This window comes from Hirundo rustica, chromosome 4 (assembly GCF_015227805.2).
Source record: "Hirundo rustica isolate bHirRus1 chromosome 4, bHirRus1.pri.v3, whole genome shotgun sequence".
NCBI classification, from domain to species: Eukaryota; Metazoa; Chordata; class Aves; order Passeriformes; family Hirundinidae; genus Hirundo; species Hirundo rustica.
In genome coordinates, this window is record NC_053453.1 from 20,563,652 (window position 1) to 20,583,519 (window position 19,868).

The 19,868-nt window shown below is 36.3% G+C and overlaps 1 protein-coding gene across 5 annotated transcripts in view; it reads left to right on the plus strand.

Moving 5' to 3' along the window:
* Nucleotides 1-19,868, plus strand: part of GRM8 (glutamate metabotropic receptor 8) — a 328,659-nt gene that overhangs the window by 160,456 nt on the left and 148,335 nt on the right. The gene's annotated exons all lie outside the window — the stretch shown is intronic.

The following is a 19,868-nucleotide window of genomic DNA, read 5'->3' on the forward strand; positions in this document are numbered from 1 at the left end:
AGTACTTTCAGTTTATTAAAGCAATACTGTGGAATGAGGTGTGCTTCCTTCAGTGCTATCTTTGGTAGTATCAGTAGACAATGGGTTTTTTAATGCTCTGGGGTTTTTCTACTCTGACTTCAGCATTTACTTAAGTTTTGGCAACCAAGAATGGTCTTAGTTGATTTTTTACTTTGTTAAAATGTAAAACAGTGAAAGGGAAAGTCTATGCACTATATACATTCCACCTGTCCCCACAAAATTAGAAGATCCAAATACCTTAAAAGCTCTGCAGTGATGGGGCAGGTGGTGTGCTGAGGTCATGCTCTTCAGGGTTCTCTTGCTACCAATCTGTTCTTTACTTTTCCATGTGCTTGAATATAATATATTTGGGCCAGAGAGTGAATTATTCAGATTTTGTTGTTGAACAGTCTTTTCTCTTCTATTCTTTCAAACAAAGAAGAAGAAAAGAGAGGGAGCATTTGCACATCATAAACCTGCTTGTAGGAGTCCTCTGGAATTTAAGTGCCACATAAGCATTGTTTGCCTCAGAAAATACAGGCACTTTTTCACTCTTAGTGTTGGATTCTGACTATTGGTAGACTTTTTCCTGAGTACTCTAGAAAGAACAGTTCTTCAAAAACTCTCAGGGAGATCAACAATTATTCTCTCATGAAATGAACAAATAATTTCCAGCACCAGAAGCACTTCAAGGTAACTTTTTAAATTGACTGTGGCTTTTACAACTACAGCAAACAAGAAACAAATTCATTTTATTCCTTTTAAATTTTGAAAAATTGACTAGGTCTCTAAAAGTGGCAGTTTTAGGAGCATTCTAAGTGCTGGCTTGAAGAGTGATAGCATAATCTCTGCAATTCACAGAACCACTGTGAACATTGTATTAGAATCACAGAATCATTAAGATTGGAAAATACTACCAGTATCATTGAGTCCAACCTTTAACCAAACACCACCACGTCCAGTTGTTTCATTTCCAAAAATGACCTTTTATATTGCATATAAAAATCTGAATTTTTTTAAGGTCACTTTCCATTTTATCTGAAATTTTACTCTTTTTTTTTTTTTTTTTTTTTTTTTTTTTTTTTTTTTTTTTTTCTCCCGCCTCTGTGAAATAATCTTACATGTAATTTATGATGATAATAACGGAAACAGGGTTTGAAACACTAGACCAAAGATTTTGCAACTTGGTTTCATAAAGATAAAACACAAAGTATGTATAGTGGCCAGATCTTTAATGCTGTACATGACTGTTGCTTTTTTGAGATGAAGAGTTATAAGATTTGAGAGGATATGGCCCCTCAAATGAGAGTAATAACTTGATCATTTGTGGAAATCACAGAGCTGTCAGTAATCAAACTCTGAGTAGGATAAGAAAAGCTTTAAAAGGAATGATCTACATTGCTACCTTGCTTTTCACTCCAGAAGACACGAATTACATCTTATGAGTAGGGTGAAAATAAGCAGAGCTTTGTAGTAAAGTAGAACAGAACCTTGAAATAGAGACAAGAAGTTATAAAATACTATGAAAAGGGTAACCAACCAAGAATTTCATCTCAGCAATACTATATTCTGAAATTTTCTTGTATCAATGAAAGCAAAATTGTTTGTGAGAGTGAACTACAATGCACATTACTCTTTTGGTCTGCTGTTATGTGGTTCTGTTTTCCACAGTGTATGTATATAAAAATATATATGTATATTTATTTTTTTTTTCACATTTAACATGAATATCTCTTCTGAAGAAAAAAAAAAAAAAAAAAAAAAAAAAAAAAAAAAAAAAAAGAATTAAAACTTCCTGTAACCTCCTTCACTATACTATTGAATCATTTTGGCTTTTGCTTTCGGAGACTTTAACATCAATGCTTTATATTTACTTCCAGTAATGTATGTGATATTATAAAAAAGGAATTGTGTTTTTAGAATATGAATGGTGGTTTTACCATCTTCCTCATCTTTTTACAATGCTTCTTAAATAATAATTGTAAAAATTCCTATATTAATAGGATTATTTATATAGAATTTAAAAATATTATTTAAGGTTATACATATTGGTTTATATATTTATTTTTTATTCAATTTTAGAAAGGTGCATCTGAGCATTCATTGCTTGTTATTACAAAGGTGCTCATTTGTAGTCATATTTCAAACTGTGTCTAGAGCGTTCATCCTCATAAAGACCTGCATACTTTCTCTTCTTGGGGTTCTCTGTTCTTGTTGGTCATTTACAAGATGCTTCATTATTGTATCTATTTGCCTGAAATGTGGCTATATGAGATTTCAAATTTTCATATTTTCATGATGTTCAAGTCCTTAGTAACTCATTTTGTTATAGCTCAGTTTATTGATTCATTTACCATCCAGTTTATGATTTTGTTAGTTTTTTTTCTCAAAGTTCTCCTTTATTAAAAAAAACCCCAAACCCCCAAGTTTTTAATGCTAGTTTAGAGCAATACTTATTTCATTGTGAGGAATTGATTACATTATGATCAAGCATTTTGGGTGTAATTATGCATTCAAATAAACAACTGTGCAATATTTAGAAATACAGCTCCAGTCATGCAAGGTAGGCTGTGGAGGCCACTTATGCATCTGTGCAGGACTGCACAGAACTCAGTAGCATTTCACATAAGGACCTTATGAATGATTATGACTACCTCAACAATGTCTTAAATGTATTTTCTACCCATGTGGAAATGATCCATAGCCAGTTCCACAAGGAAATAGTAATTTTAAGTGCTTGTTCTTGTGATACCTCCCTAGAGAGCAGGGAGTTATTGGAACAAATGCATTATTAAAACTTTTCATTGGTCATATGTTCTTCAGCTTTGTATGTGACTGACTCTCTGATCAAATGATGATGATATAACCCTATTCTTTGGGTTTTGACATTCATACAGACCTACTCCCTTGAATATTCAATTTTTAAATATTAACATGGTTTGCAGCATGCATGTGCATATGCAGTATGCATTAATCTTCTGCAAGAAATTTCCTTTCCCTTAAACCCTATCTGTATACAGGTCCACAGAGGATGCTTTCGGAGCAAAATCTTTTGCCTTTCCCAACGCCCTCCCCTATCTCTAATCTTTGTGTTACTGATATCCAATTTATAATAGAAAGTGAGAGGCACAGGACTGAGGAAGTTAGTTGCCATGTCATAGAAAGCAGCCTGGAGAAAGGGAACCTGAATCTGTGGGAGCTGCCCTTAGGGCTGGACCTCTTTGTGTTGGCAAGCACTGGTAAGCCACAGGAGAATTGTCCCCAGTCCCCTCTCCCTCGTTCCTCGTCTTAGGTGAAGGAAAGCATTTAAAGTGACTGCTGCTACACATTAAGAGCCTATTTTGGAAACCAGGAAAAAATGTAATTAGGGTCAAAACCTTTATTCTTAATTTATTATGCAGAAAATCCTCTTGAGAAGCAGGACTGCAAAGAAGATCAATATTATTTTAAAAAGGATTTTGGCATTTGGAATTGAAATTAAAACAGTCCATTTTACAATTCAAAGAAAAGAGAATTAAACCTTATTCCATCCAATGGAAATACTATAGTGTGTTATCTAACATAAAAATCAAATGCATGTAACCAAAAGTTTCAAACTGGCTCAGTTCTAAAATGCAAAAGTCCCATTTTCAACATAGTCCTGGTTTTATCTACCATTTCCATACAACCCAAATGTTGCTAAGTATTTTATAAAGTATATTTACTGTAATGGAACTACATTCTAGAGTGAAGTGTAACTCTGTAACAAACCCTCCCCATAAGTCTATAGTTTAAGAGGAGAACAAAAATGCTTGATTTGGGACACAGAAAAAAAAAAAAAATCAGAGCAGTGTATAATAGTTTATTGTGTACAGTACATGCACAAACAGTAAATATTTATCTAGCACACAGTTGATAGAGACAGTAATGATAGTATGTATGAAATTCATGCTGATTATGATGAATTACACAGATAAAAACATTGACATTGATGTCTAGTAATTTTCCATGTCCCTGGACAATGGTTTTATCCTTCTATAGGGCTATTTTTCAGCAGAAACTATCTAAATTGGGCATTTGACCTCTTCCTCAAAATCAAACATATGATTCCAGAAGTAGAATGTCACGTGTGAGCTGGGTAAACTCACCACTTAACAGTTATGTATTTCCTGAAACCCAGCTAGATCAATTCCTACAAGAGAATGAAACACTGTAAATAATACAAATTTAGTGCTCCTGTAGAACTTTTTTATTTTAAACATTTCCAAAAACTAGAATATTTATGCCTCTTCTTTTATATTGGTCTGTTATCCCTTGGGGAAAAACAAACCAAAACAAAACAAAAAAACACCCAACCAACCAACAACAACAACAACAACAACCAAAAAAAAACCAAAAAAAAACCCCAAAACAAAAACAAAAAAAACCCCAAAAAAACACAAAAAAACCAAACCAAAAAACCACCAAAAAAACAACCCAAAAAATCAACAGGATGAAAACTTTAATGAGTTACTGCACACGTATCATATGGTTGGGTTATTCAGCTTTTTTAAATGACTAATTTTTGGCAGTATGATGACATCAGAAATGGAACATATTTGGTTCCTGATGAGTTATTGTTCAAGAAACATGTGATTTCCTTGGTTTGTTTTGAATTCAAAATGCATTGGTAATTGTGGAAATCTCATCTTTAACATTAGCTTTCCTAGTTCAGAAGATTTCTTAATGTCCTCTCCTGTTTGAGGGGACTATTGTGGTCAAAGATTCATAGAATTGTTAAGATTGGAAAAAACCTCTAAGATCATCTAGTCCATCACTGCCATGTTCACCACTAAACCAGGTGCATGTTCTTCTGACATTTATTAAAACCAAGCCCCTCTTTTTGATTGATAGACTTTTCTTGGCCAGGTGTTAAAGCAGGTAATTTTTAACTTTGCAGTATTCATGCCATACAACAGACAAATTCTCGGTTACTGAGGTAAGAATGCACTCAGCTATGTGGACCCAGATACCACTCCAGCTGTGAAATTATGTGAGCTGGCAGGGGAGGGGAAGCATCTGGTGACTGTGGAGACTGAATGCTTTTCAGGGCTCAAAACAAAGCAGTCTTCAGTCAGTCAGAGGATATTTTACTTTTTGTTAGGCCATGTGCAATCTTTGAGATTTTTTGTTACTGAAATGTGCATTGTATTCACACCATGAGGTTTCACTGCCACTTGTAATTGATAATTTAGGTACAGAAATGTTCCATAAATTAACAACTGGTAATTAAAATACAGACAGATTAGTAATATAGGCTGTGAGAAATATGCTATGCGAAGTTAGGTCCATTCATACTTTTCAAAATGGAAAGAGAAAAAAAGGAGAAGAAATGTTACTTCTATCCTGTCCCAAATCACGTATTGCCTACCCGCTTGATTGTTTATCTGTTGCATGCAGTGGTTTGTTCATTGTACTACCCCATAAAAAGCTTTTAGACCTGTAGATGATGCCTGGCCTATCTTCTTCCACTTCTCTTGGCCTAAATCACTTACATAAATTGACCTTTGTGAGGTGACTCTGAAATGAATTTCCTCTTTTAAAGGTTAAATATTTTCAACAGAACTCAATTGTGATGAAGCTTAAAGGACTTGCATGGAGATAGCAGCCTGAGCCTCGTGTGGTTGTGTATCATACCTCATACTTCCTAGCATTTTAGCCTTGGGTAGTGGATCTATCCCTGGTTTTACCTTATTTGCAGCACGTTGCTTCATAGTACTTCAAATTATTCTAATTGCAAGGGGAAAGCAATGATTTTCAAACTTGCCCTTTGCAGTTAGAAAAACCCATTCGGAGAACAGAGGACGTGCAATTCATAACACAGGTGCTGAACTTTTCCTTTGAGATGAGAGTGTTTGAGTACAACTCTGAAAGAAACTGAAATTCTGGCACCATAGCACTCAAAGCTGTGTACAAGACATAAATGCAGAGAATTCTGACAATGAAGGAGGAACTCCAAACAACATCAGAGTTTGATGCCTGAAGCAGAATTTGCTAATTTACCTCAACTGTGAAACAGAGAATTGCTGGCCTGAGAACAGATGGAGAGAATTATATGCATTTCACTGTGAGAAAGGGAGAAAGAATTTTATATTTATATTGTCTGCTTATTTAATGGTTTAATTTCTTTGTTATTTTTATATCTTTTCTGCTTGCACCATAATCCGTTCTTCCTCCTTTTCATTTAATTTCATCTGTCGAGTTAATTGAGCTATGTCAAATCACTCTGTAGAAGCAACTTTTGGATTAGCCCATTTGTTAGGTTATAGAGTATAACAGTTAGGTACATTCAGGTAGGCTTGAAAAGGAACAAATAGCATGAGTTTTCACAGCAGCTATTCAGTGTGACACTCCTATGTGTAAGAATAGTTTTGACTTTTCTCACTTACAGATGCCGGTAGTTTTTGTGCCAACTGATCCCCAGTTGAGACTTTCTGTACAGCTTGAATGCATGACTTGTTTCCATTAGCGCTGTCAGGGTGTTTAAAATCAACTTGCAATTTTGTTTCACCTACCTGGTGACTCCGTGGTAGAATGTATTAATAAAAGTTTAGAAATAATGATGGTGTTTACCCTTGAATTTAGAAGACTTTAAGGATGTACCTTAATAGTGTCACAGAACTGGTGCAGGTTCACACAGGAATAGATTTATTTCTTGTGCTCTGTTAAATTTCCTGTGGAATGCTGAGTGCATTAGGATCCATGGTAACCAAGCCTGCTGCAGCACTGTATTTCTGTGCTGTTGATAATGCAAGTCCATCTAATTAGCACCAAATGTCAGGGTACTAAGAGGAGCAGGTGGCACCATTTGTATCTGAAGTAAATACAAACACAGTATTTATGTGCAAAACCAGGCAAAATAAAGCCTTTATAAAGTCTGTTATAGATGGTTTGTGTGATTAATAAGGTCTGAGAGAGAAAAGATAATTATAAACTGTGACCCATGAATGGAACTGATAATTTCAAGTCCAGGCTGAACCAAGTACTACTGATAGAAAATATTTTAGTCTTGAGCCCTTGAAGAAGTAAGATCTATTACTTTAGGAATACAGGCTGTAATATTTGGCATTTTTAAAGTCCATGGTTCATTCGCAGTTCATGTTATGTTTTAAAAGTTGATGTGAATAATGACAATTGTGAGAAAAAAGAAGGTGGAGAATTTTAATAACCTTGATTTTCATGAAGAATTAGAGACTGCAAACAAGACCTCTCATGCAATGTCTTTAGGCGACTTTAAGGACCTAAACCTCTGTGTGACTCATAATATACATAAAGACAGTGTGCATAGGTCTGAAGTGAAAAGAAACTGCTATTGATCTGTCTAGATGCCTTTATAGACATAAAGAAAGGCAAATGCCTCCAGAAATCTAACAAAACTCATTGTCGGGAGGTGCTTTACACTGTTGTCAAACAAGGAATACATCTTCAGGAGAGAGGCAACTTATGGACTCCAGTAAAAACTTAACTATAATCCATAAAAAACTTGATTGTAACCCGTGTTTATCCCACAAAGTATTGCAAGGCCAGGAGCAGGAATGGAACTGAAGATGCATTTCTACCTCAGAAATACTGTTTCTCCCTTCTCAGGTGTCAGTTTTTGCCAGGAACAAAACTAGTCCTGGAGGCTGCAGGACTCTCTTGTGTCTCATACCTGATCCTGTCATAAGCAACTTGATTTCCAGGGTGGGACCCCCATGGGTGGGACCTTCCCCTGGTGCAGCCGGAATGCCAGATGCCAGCACAGAGGTAAACTGGTGCCTGGGAACCACTTTTATTAGCTCTATGGAAATTTAGAAGGTGAAGAACTGAAAGGTATGGAGGCCTTTACATGTTTGATTCACACTTTGCAAATTTCGCCTATGATGACTACATTGTCAGCCTGATTGCAAACACTAAACTTCATTTTTATGCTATATCAGTCTAATTAATCATCTCATACACAAATATTCACTAAAATAAAAGATACCATCTATATTAACATTTTAAGCTTTTTCTGAAATAGCTCAGTGAATCTGGCAACTGATAGATAAATAAGATTTGCAATTCCACTCATACTATGAAAATACTGTGCTTTTTTCCATATTACAATTTAATTAAAATATGTGCTATCTATTAACACTTTATTAAATGTATTTTATTCCCTTCCATTTACAAATTAGATATTTAGTCTTCCTTTTCCTTTTCTTTTTTACTTTTTGCATTAAAAGCAATTTGATGTAGAGACAGAAAAGAAAGGAAAAATGCTTTATCATATTTTGTGAAAACCCCAGAACCTGAAACATAATAATTGTGAGAGGGTGAACATTTAAGGAGAGATAATTAAGTAAAATTAGCTTCTAGCAGGTTTGGAAGTACAGAACATACTGTACAGAGAAAAAAAATAAATAAACTTCCAGATGAAAATAACACCCAAACATATCCAGAAAAGATTAAGAGACTAGGGTAAGTAATAAAGAAAGAATATAAAAGGCAACATTTCCAAAAATAATAACATACTCCTCCTTGCAGCTATAAAGGAGAGCAAAAGAGCCAAACAGCACAAGGGGAAAAATGTAACTGGGCTTAAAAAAGCAAATAAAGCTATTTTTTTAATGCTAAAAGTTCTCATCATGAAACAAATATTTCAATTCAAAGCAATTGCAGAAAGCCATCAGATCCTTAAAAATAATATCCAGAAATATAATCTTCAGTACAAAATATCAATTGGTTAAAAAGGAAAATAAATACAGCTAATTTTTTACATCAGCATAGCACATTCCAATCATGTTGTCTTACTCATCACCTTTGCAGGGTAGCTGGCAGAAATGTAAGACTTGTTCTGCTCTGGAGCAGTTAGGGAGAGAGCAGTGTTGTAGGTCACAGTCTTTGTTCTCTTTTTCGTTACTTTGGAAAAACCTATAAAACCTGCTGCTGGTTGAAATTTCTCATGGCATTTCCAGTTTGTTGATAAAATCTGGGACTTCAAGTGACAGCCTCCAACTGTCCCAGTACCTTCATAAGTTTCTGAGTCCAGAAAAACCCTACTTTATTAAGAGTGAAGATACCAGTGACTGACAGCACCTTGCCTCTTTGTGAAGGACTATTTCCTGCTTCTTGCAATATGAGGCAATTCTATTTGCATAAAGTAAATGAGGTTCTTACATCCTTCGAAAGGAAAGCTCCTGTTCCTACTGAAGTCAAATTCTGAGGCTGTCCAAAGTCATTGTCTTGCTACAGAGAAGTGTTAAAAGACAATGAACAACAGTGGCCTTCTTGACTCAGAGAAACAGTATTTCCAACTTGTTTTGCCCTACAGCACCCTTGGAAACTTACAGAGAACACATGATCGCTCTTTGGACAAGATTGCTGATATGACTGGGTTTCTGTAGTCAGTCTTAATGTAAATGCCCATCCCTCCAGCCCTGAAGAAGCCAATGATATGTTGATTTTCAAAACAATAAGTATGATAAGTTGTCATGCAACTGTGTGCTAATTTCACAGAGGCCAGATCAGTCACTGGAAATAACTGTGATAAATACGCTCTCCTACTCACTTTATCGCAGGTGTACATGGAGGAACGTGGCTGAGCAGCAGGCAAGAAGTGCTCACGCTGCTACAGCACCAGTATCATGGTACCAGCAAGCAGTGGGGAAACTGCTTTTATTCTCTGGGGACAACTGAACATGGTTAGAGGGTGAGTGAGATAGGATAGGTGGGGAACAATAAATGTCATGAGCAGGGATGCTGCTGCACAAGTACAGGCTGAGAAGCTCCTGAGGGGAGCACGGAGCTGGCAGAAATCTACAGGAGGGCTTGCAGAAATGTCCCCAAAGGAAGGGGGAACTTGACGGGGACCCTGCGAAGACCACAGAAAATTTGCTGCAGTTCAGGAAGCTGATAAAAATTGTTGACCTAGAAAACAAGAATGGAAGTACCTACTTTGTGAGGTACAGTGAATAAGGGAAAGATTTGTTTGCAAACCCTTTTATTTTACTCTGTCTCACCATATTATATTTAACTGAACATGCAAAAGTCACTTGTTTTAGCATGTGTTTTAATAAATCATTGATGCCACAAGCTATTTTAGTGTCTTTAGTCTGGTCACTTTTACGGGAAGAATACAGTGGTTTCAGCTTCAGAGTTATGGCCAGCTGAGAGCCTGTCACAATAATTTTTCAGTCACTCTCTCTCCTGTCCTGCTCACTTGCACAAGGGCAAAAAGCAATGGCTTTGCAGAACCTATTAGCCTCTTCTGCACTGCTTTAGTACACTGCCTAAAGAAATAAAAGGAGCTCTTTATGACTCTCAGTATTTATTTGGGTTTTACTGTGCAGAAATACAACCATCAGGCTTTTAAATGGATAAGAATAAACTTAACTGCATGCAAAGTCACATAAAGAGATCTTAGCAGGAATGTAAAAATGTTTAGAGATTCTCATTGATATGTGTCTGTTCTTTGAATTAGATGAATGCAGACTCTGAATATTAAAAATGTCTAAACTGTAGAAGATAATGGCCATTTTTTAGTGTCAGTGGAAATCCCTGATCTGTCATCCCTGTGAAAAAACCACAAATGTGGTTTAGATCACAGATCCATCAAATTATTCAAAAGCAAATTACTTTATTAAAAAAAAAAATAAATCTTAGCAACTCCTGAAATCTAAGTTGAGAATCTACAATGTTCACAAAATTTGAGGAAAAGAGGAAAAGCTGGATCCCAAACCTGTCATTTGTGCTTCTAGCATTTCATGTGCCGATTCTTTGAAGATTTCATAGTGAATTCAAATGTATGAATCTAATAACAGGCATGTCACTTGGTCCTACTGTGCTGAAAGTGGTCCTTCCTGCACAGAAGTCTGAAACAGGCAGTATGTTCACACTTATGTAGTAGATAGAAAACCTCAAGGTTTTTTAGAAAGAGGGAGCAGAAGCTTCATTTACAGTGCAAGGGAGAGAACTTGTGTCAGGGGAGGTTTAGGGTGGATATTAGAAAAAATTCTTCCCTTGATGGTGGTTGGGCACTGAACAGCTGCCCAAGGAAGTGATCACAGCACTGGTCTGACAGTACTCAATGCTCTCAGGCACTTGGTGTGATTCCTGGGGATGGTCCTGTGTACGACCAGGATCTGGGCTCCATGACCCCTGTGGGTCCCTTTCAACTCAGCATATTCTGTGATTCTGTGAAATCAGCATTTTTATAATCCATCTCCTAAGGGAAATGAGAGATATTGAGCCTGGAACTCTCTCTGTTCAGTAGAGTTAACTGTACTGGAACGCCAAGTGGCTAGCAAATCAGTCTCTAAAAAAATGCCACAGTTCTTTAATGGCAATGGTGTTTGCATCTGAAGATCCTGTGACTATAATTTAGATGCCTATCATTGGCAAGCAGTTCTTCACCTGAGATCTTGGAATCACACAGCCCTCTGCCCTTGCAAAGACTGTAAGTAGCTAAGATGGTCCTTGTAGAAGGGTTGATTCATATAAGCTGAGGGCAGCAGTTGGGTACTCAGTGTAGACTGAGTTTTCACTAAGCCTTGTTCCTCACAACTATTTTTTTCATATAAATCTTGACTGCTTGTCCTGGTGATAAAAAGCCCAAAAGGGTTGAAAGACAAAGAAGGGAGAGTATCTCTGATGAAAGATGATTTCTTTAGAGAAGGGTCTGTCCCGAGCAGACCTGGGCTGCAGGCAGCAGGTTTGCAGGCTTAACTTCCTCAATAAGACACTGAAGTGGTACAGTGGTCAAAGAAGATTAGCCAAGGGAAGCAGAATTTCAAGAGTAGGTGGCAGATTTGTTCCAAAGTCTCACCATTGATATAGATGCACAAGTTAATAACTAGGAGTGAAACAGTCAGCTGACTGTTAAGACCTGAGAATGTTTTATGTATTTTGTATTTGCCATTTTCAAAATTTTATTTCCTACTCTTAATGAAGTATCTTAAACTTTCCATTGCTAAATGAAAGCTAAATCATAACTAGTTGTAGAAGTTATCTAACACTGAGACCTTTGCTACTCAAGGAGCAATGGAAGTTTAAGAGTGCCACAGCGTGTGTGCTTGCTCTTCTTGTGATTTCTGAGGGGTCTCAGGAGTTGGCAATTCTATTCTTAGAAAGCTGTGGGAGTCAGTTTGAAGTCTAATAATACCAATGGAGAGGAATTGCCCTGAGTGGATCAGTATAAACAGTGCACAGAGGAACACAATTTCTGATCCAGGGATTAAATCACGGGCATCAAACATTTCTTTCAGTAGATTGATATCTGTGTCATCCCTGTCATGTCATGTACACAACGTAGCAATACGAAAGAATTGAGGTAGAAAGGATGAGTGGAAGCAATAGATGAATTTCTCACTTAAGCAGGCACTGACAAACACTATGTACCTGTCTTCTGGAGGAAAGCTGGAATAATTTAAGAGTGTGAAGATTTTAAAGCATTTTAGAGTAGATTTTGTGTTTTTTAAATAGACCAAGAAATAATTGATTTTAAAATACACAGCTATGAGAAATCTCCAAAGAAACAAATAAAACTAGGAAATTAAAGCATGTTTTTAAAAATATTTATTTAGTTCCACTAAAAGGACAGGGAGAAAAGAGAACACTTTCTTCAGTTTTTACTAAGAGTACCTAAGGTAGGAATCCAATTGATAAACCCTTGCAGAAGAGGATTCAAATATCTGATGGCTTAAAGACTAAACTGGGTAATGTAAACAGTAATTAAAGAAGTACTGTAACAGACCATATAGAATGAATTATAGAATAGTGACTATATTCTTTGCATAAGAATTTTGTCCTAAATGGGTTCTGTTAAAAAGCACTTTCACCTGTTTACTTTCACCTATAAATAGTAACTGTGACATGGATACAGAGTACAGTATTTACATAGAATGACTTTTAATGTGCCACAGCACAAAAGCAGTCATTTGTGCCAAGATTTTTTTTCTCATTCTATCTCCAGAATATTATGTTCTTATTTTATTATTAAGTTCTGTTATTATGTTCTTACTCTGTTTCATTAATATTATTTCTGTTAACTGTGTGTCTAAAGGGCGCATGAAGAATTCATTTTCAAACAATTTTTACCTGCCTACGGGTTACTGTAACCTTCTACGTCCCATTAACAATAGCCTTTATAGTCCCTTTTCTTGAAGACAGTATGGCTACTTCTGCAGCTTTTGAAGCACAGCTCTGTGTATCGTTGATTTTCTGCAATACTGCTTGAAAGATGGAAATGTCAATCTGGACAACAGCTAATGAACTGAGTGTTCAGTAGTTCATCACACTGGTTTTATCAGAAGTCATTTAGCTACAAATTTGAAATAATTATTTTTGGTAGCATGAGATCACTTGCCTTCTCTGACAGAAGAACTGAAAGTAGTCAGAATGGCAACTGACACTGGAAGGGGCAAATCTAACCGTGAGTCGCAAAGTGTTCTGTGAAAAAAACCCAAGCGCCATCGTGGATGAATTTGTGATGAATCTGATCTCTGCAGCTTTGGCCCCTGTGAAGACTGAGAGACATCTGGTCATCAGCAGTTGTGAGTTACTCCTGTTGGGTGGATTTTTTGTTTGATGATAATTTAAACATGTACATGTTATTTTAAGTGATGGGGAACCCTTCACAGCTTGTCAGTGCTTGTGTGGGAGTCCTGTTCCACCTCGGGCACGCAGGAGAACAGGATTTGGTTCAGTGCTAAGCAACTGTGCCTGAAGAGGGAAACACAACACCTTGAGTACTGTGAGGTGCTTGTTCTTTTCCTCAGGAGAGGGGAGTTTTTTTATTTTTCTAGATAAGAGGTTTAGCAAAGCATTGTCCAGACCACATGAATTATCTCTGTGTGTCCATCAGCAGCGACTGCAGCTGGGAGTGTCCTCCTGAGTCCAGGCACCAGAGCAGCTGCTCCAGCTCCCCCTCATGCTTGTGAGCAGTGTCTCAGCTCTTGCTAGATCCTGCCTAGAAAGAGAGGAAAAGGTCAGACAGAGGTGATTTGGTGCTGTGCATTCATGATCCCATCATGAAAATATCCAGAGTGGCTGCAAGCAGGAGTGTGTGAGAAAAGGATGACATTGTACTCAACTGATCTCCAGAAATATTTTGCTTTGAGGTTTCTGTTGCACTTCTTTAGGGGAATGCTTGTTGTTCACATCCTTTTCTACTGACAGAATGTATCTTACTCAATACCAAGACTGATATGATTCCTAATGGGACAATATCATTATCTTCCTAAATGAATAAGCAGATTCTGTGTATCATGTCAGTTTTATGGCCACAGCATATCATTGGAAGACTACAGAATCCATCTTATACATGATTACCAGAAAACGAGGTAATTGAACTGAAATTTTGTTTGAGGTGCCTTAATCAAAATACAAAAATATGATTGTCTTGCTATGTTTACCTGACATTTTTCATAATTTCATTTGGAAAACAGACACTGATTTCACACAGTGTAAAAATGTTTGTATTAGAAAAGCTTGGCAAGCCTAGCTAAAAGAAAGCACACTAAGAGAAAATTCTACTTTAAAAGAGGGTGTTCCATGCACTTTCTTGTGCACTGAGGCCTGATGTTGAACATTTTCTCATTTTATAAGTTGTATGCTTTATGGATAATTATCAAAAGGCATTTTTCATATAAAAGTCATTCTTCCCAAGACCTACAATGTTTTTACTATGTAGAAATATAAAAATATACATCAAAGGCATTGACCTTACATTATACTGTTTTCTGTTCTGTGGTATGGCAGTAATCCTCAATTACTCATAACAATCAGAAAAAATATCTATGTAAGATAAAAGCTCAGAAGAGATCTCATGGGTCACTGATTTAAATTCCTGGTAAATACAGACTCTTAAATCACAGAATCTAATTTATGAATTTGATGGTTTGTTTTCAACTATAAAGTTTCCTCCATCTCTCTGTTTTGCCTGATCTGGGAAAATGGGATGTTGGAATGCTCCAAACACAGCTCTCCTGGACAAAGACAATATATTTTCAATTTTCTATATTTTATTTTATGGCACATGACACATGCACTCCTTGCTTCATGGGAGTGTTCTCCTCCAGGTGCAAGACCTTGCACTTCAAATGAGTCAGAGCACAAGAATCATAAACTTTAGGAATGGACAATACTAATTTCTTTTTTTTAAAATCTAAAATTCTGGAACAAATTTCCTGTGAGTTTTTGACATCAAAAATATTATGTTTATTTTGCTGATGAATGAGAAAATTCTTAGAAAAGGTGTCAGTGACTATTAGATTTTTATTTTCTTATTCTTTTTTAGGCATTTTATTTAAGTAAACAAATCATGACATTGTAGTGCAAATTATGCAACTGCACTACCATAGAAGGGATTTATCCCCCCAATTCACTTTAGGAAAGAATTGCCCTTAGACATATAGTCACCGGGATAAGAAAAGATTTTTTTTTCTATGTTTGATGTTCAGAACAAGGAGGGATGCTACTACACCAACATGGATTTGAATGTGATTAATGGAGAGGGATGCAGCTCCTTTCTTCAAATTAACAGTGGCACATTCAGGGCTCGAATTTGTTCTCAAGTGATGTAGATACAATTGTGCAGGTACAGAGCCACTCCATTCACATCATTGCTGCCTATTCCTGCTCATGATGCTACTGTCGTGTTTGTTGATTCGTGTTTTCTCTCACCATTGAATGTTTTGAAAAATGTGATCACTATAGTCATTTCCTCTTACAAGTCATTATTCTTCTGCTTTTATTTCCTTTAGCTACATGGGCTTTTTTTATGCCTCTACCCCTTCAATTTTTATATTTCCTTCATCCTGCCTGAACTTTCTGTATTCCTGGTTTTATTATAGCTTTAGGACTGTCTAGGTTGTGTAGATAGTAAATGTGCATTGGCAAAGAAATAGAAGGGGAGGGGGGGTGTATGTATGTATGTCTGTATGTATGAGGAAAAATGTGCTACAAAATCAAGATCATTCAGAATAGTGCTTCTAACTGCATTTGTGATTGTGAAATAGAAGAAGATGTGACGTAAGTCAGCAAGAATTGAAGAACAGGATTCAGGGTGTTAGATAATACAGGACACCAAACCTCACCTTTGCTTGCTTCCCTTTCCTTGTGTGTGACTCTGCTCTTTCCATTATGACTGATTTCAGTGCTATAGCTTAAATTCATTGGAGTTATCTGCATATATGGATATTAATTAATCCTCATTTCTGTTTTTAAGCTCTTACCAGTGAAAGTCTCTTTTAAAATGGAAGTTGAGACTCTCAACTCAATGTTATTCCCAAAGTTGGTGCCTTAACCAACTTTTAGCTGTAAAAGCTAATCTGGTCCTGCTTGACATAGTCTTGTTTTGTCTTTTGTGTTTGCTTTTTTCTTCAATAAGATAGTTCTATTTTGACATGTAGATGATTTGCAAAGCATGAAAAAGCCTTTGCTACAATTTAATTTGTGTTGGTTCATACATTTTAATTATGCACCCCTTAGCTCATAAATATGAGAACTTTTAAATGAGAGTTATCTTAGCAGAGCTTTGTTGTTGGATTTTGTTTGGGTTATGTTTTGCCTTTTTAAAAATAAGGTTAAATAATTACCAGGATTTTGAAAATTTACATAACTGCTGCTTTTTTTTCATTTTATATTTTCTTGTTGCTATGGCTTAACTTTTTTCAGCCTGCAATGTTTATTTTTACATTTGAGGCAAGCTTTTCATCTATTGTGGTGTGCACCTGATACAATAAACAATAAGTCAAAGGAATACATTTCTTCCCTTAGAATTCAGTTGTCTTATGCTGGAAATTCTGATCTGTAAATATATGCAGGAATTATACTGTGTTTATCACTGGCAAGAGTCTTTCAGACATAGCAACCGCTCGTCTTCTTAATGATAATTCCCGCTTATAAGCACACTCACAGCAGGTTGGGGGATATTTACAGCTCTGCATTTTTATGATCTCTATAGTCACCTAAATGAGCAAGTTTAATTCTCTGAACTAAATAGGACTGTTACAGGAATGAAATTCCTCTCTGGAAAACTGTCAGAGATTTGGTACTGCCCCTAATACAGTGTGTTTGCCTTCTTTTTCTGACTCAAACACTTTTGAGCAATTCACGTTCTTTCTGCTCTCATCCTTCTGTCTAATTTTCCTTCTTTAAGCATTTTTTTGTGTGTGTGTGTTTTTGTTTGTTTGTTTGTTTACTTAATTTCAAAAGAAGGTGGTTTTCCAGGAGATTTTTCAAATGTTTAACATATGCTTATGGAAGTGCAGGGACACCTGAGATACCAGCCCACCAAGAAGTGGGGACAATATACCAATATTACTCCAGCACTGTGTGCTAGATAACAAACTCTAATAAATTCGAGGTCATATCCCAGGTGAAAACCTGGAGATTAAATACTGTACAGCAAGGAGCAACAGCACCACCACCAGGTGTTCAAAGAAAAGAGCAGTTTTAGAATATTCAACCTTGAAGATGGAGCAAAATGGAAGAAGATATCAATGGACAGCTCTGGCTCATTCCTGCACTCAGCATTGTAATCAGCTATTGCTGCTTTTGGCAGCTGATTGTGCTTATAGCTATTGCAGATTTCTAAGTGAGCTGTTTTTAAACATTAGGATCATGTATATTCCTCTTTCTGGGCATGAACATGGTTATATTAGGAGGCTGAGCATTTTGCTGGGCATATGAGGATTTTCAAAGGGATATATCACTTTCTGAGATCCTTTCTTAAAATTATTTATTGTGACTCTGAGTATTTTGTACGAGTTTAAAGTTCTAATGCTGTCTGGAATGTCACAGCAATAATATAATCTGAAAAAAACCCCCAAAACAGTTTAACAGTAGAAACAGGTTCTAAGATATAAAGCATCCCTCTTAGTAAAGCACGTGGCATTATTTCCTCAGTTCTAACAAGCCATGAATCAGAATGGAAGAATTCATATAATTTAAACTCTGATGCAGATTTACAACCAATAATTTCAAATGTTTAAATAGCACAGAAATCCATTACAACATCTAGAACTACAGTACTCAAGAGTTTCTCACTCTGTCAGCTTTATCCTTGCTGCTATTCTGTTTGCTCTTCAGTCTCTCAGTACAGTTTTATTTCTTTCTTCTTCCACTACATCTGCTACAATCCATCTCACATTAACTTATTTCTCCTTTTCTCTTCTCCTCTTTACCATCCTGCTAATGCCTCTCTTCATTCCAGCAGTCTTTCTACTGATGAAATGACTGGCAGATTTTTTCCCTGAATGCTCCAGACTAATCTGATCTGCACAGCCAGCTATCATCAGTATGCTCTCAAGTACTGCATGCTGCGTGCCAATGTGTAATCTGTGCAAAAATACCATTTTGTTTTATGTTTTATATAGACTAGAGAGTAGAAAAAGGCAAAGGATTCTCAGAGATCTGCCAATTTCACTGAAACAGTCTTAATAACTGAATGCTTTCTGGACTTGATTTCATTGCATTTGCTCTTTTTTTCAAAAGTTTTTGTAACTGTCACACTTTGGGGGGCACAGAGGTTCCCCTAACACACAAAGTTGCAGAAAGAGCCCATTTCTCTCCTCCCCCCATCCTCTTGAAGTTTATGTTTCGGAAAGCGAAATGCAAAGATTCAAAGTACTTTGGTAAAAGTGCTACTGTTATCCATCACCAACAGCATCTCTGCAACACTACATGTTTGACCTTCAGATACTGCAGCTTTCAGGATTTAACTGAAACCATATTGTTTTTATTTCTTCTTCTTCTCCTTTTTTTTTTTTTTTTTTTCCCTGCAAACTACCATAATTTCCTGGACCTTGGATTATTATTATTTTTTTTTAATATTTATCTTTATTTCTTTTTAATTTGATGTTTGAACTTATGTTATTACATGCTAATATAAAAGTGACACAGTGAATGTTTTACAGGGCCTCTACTGAAATGACAGATTAGATGCTTAAGGGAGCAGGATAGATTCATGGAGTTATCAAAATTACTTTTATTTGTCCTATTTATTAAAAAAATACACCTGGTAATTCAACTTCTCTGTTGTGACTCAGTCTTTTCAACATCTATTTCCATGCATTTGTTGGAGAAACTACAATTTCCATTCTTCATGAAGGTGGACCAGACACATTTAAAATCATACTTGATAGCTCTGTAATTTGTGGCTGAATTTCTTGGAGCTGCCTTTGAGACCTGAATATCCAATTTCCAGCAGAATGAATGGTCATGAACCTTCTCTAAAACTGCCTGTAGTTTTACAGGTGCCAGTCTGTAGGAGTGAGAAGACTAAACAATCTGAATTTTCAGAGCAAATTTATGGTTCTTGAAAGGAAAGACACCACTGTGAGGTTGATTTAATATTTTTTCTGTTATCCATATCTTTGGACAGATTAGTGAGGTGATTGATGGAAAAGGGCTATATGTCAATTTGGTTTATGAAGTATCTTCATTGATGTGCAATTTCTCTGATTAAAAAAAAAAAAAAAAAGAGACAAAATATTACAGGGGGTGGGGTTTTTTTACAGGTCTGCTCAAAAATGCCTAGAATTATACTAATGTGTTGCCAAAGTATTTTTGTTATACAGTATTTTGTGCCCAAAATAACTTCAGCTTTTGAATCAGCACAATGTCATCTTACAGCTTTGTATCACAACAGTAGTGATAATATAATTGAAATAGAATTCTCCCTTAAGGAGAGGTGCTCACTTAAAAATCCAGTCTTGCATTAGATCAAGAGAAGATAAATAGTAAAAGTGCAAAGAGCCTCTCCTTCAGATACAAGTCTCAGGTGCAGTTGTGATCTGGCAGAGATGTGAAAAAGCTGCCAAGTTCCGTCTTTTCCCATTCAAATGGCATGTTAGCCGAACCCCATAGAGCCTCAGCAAGTTATG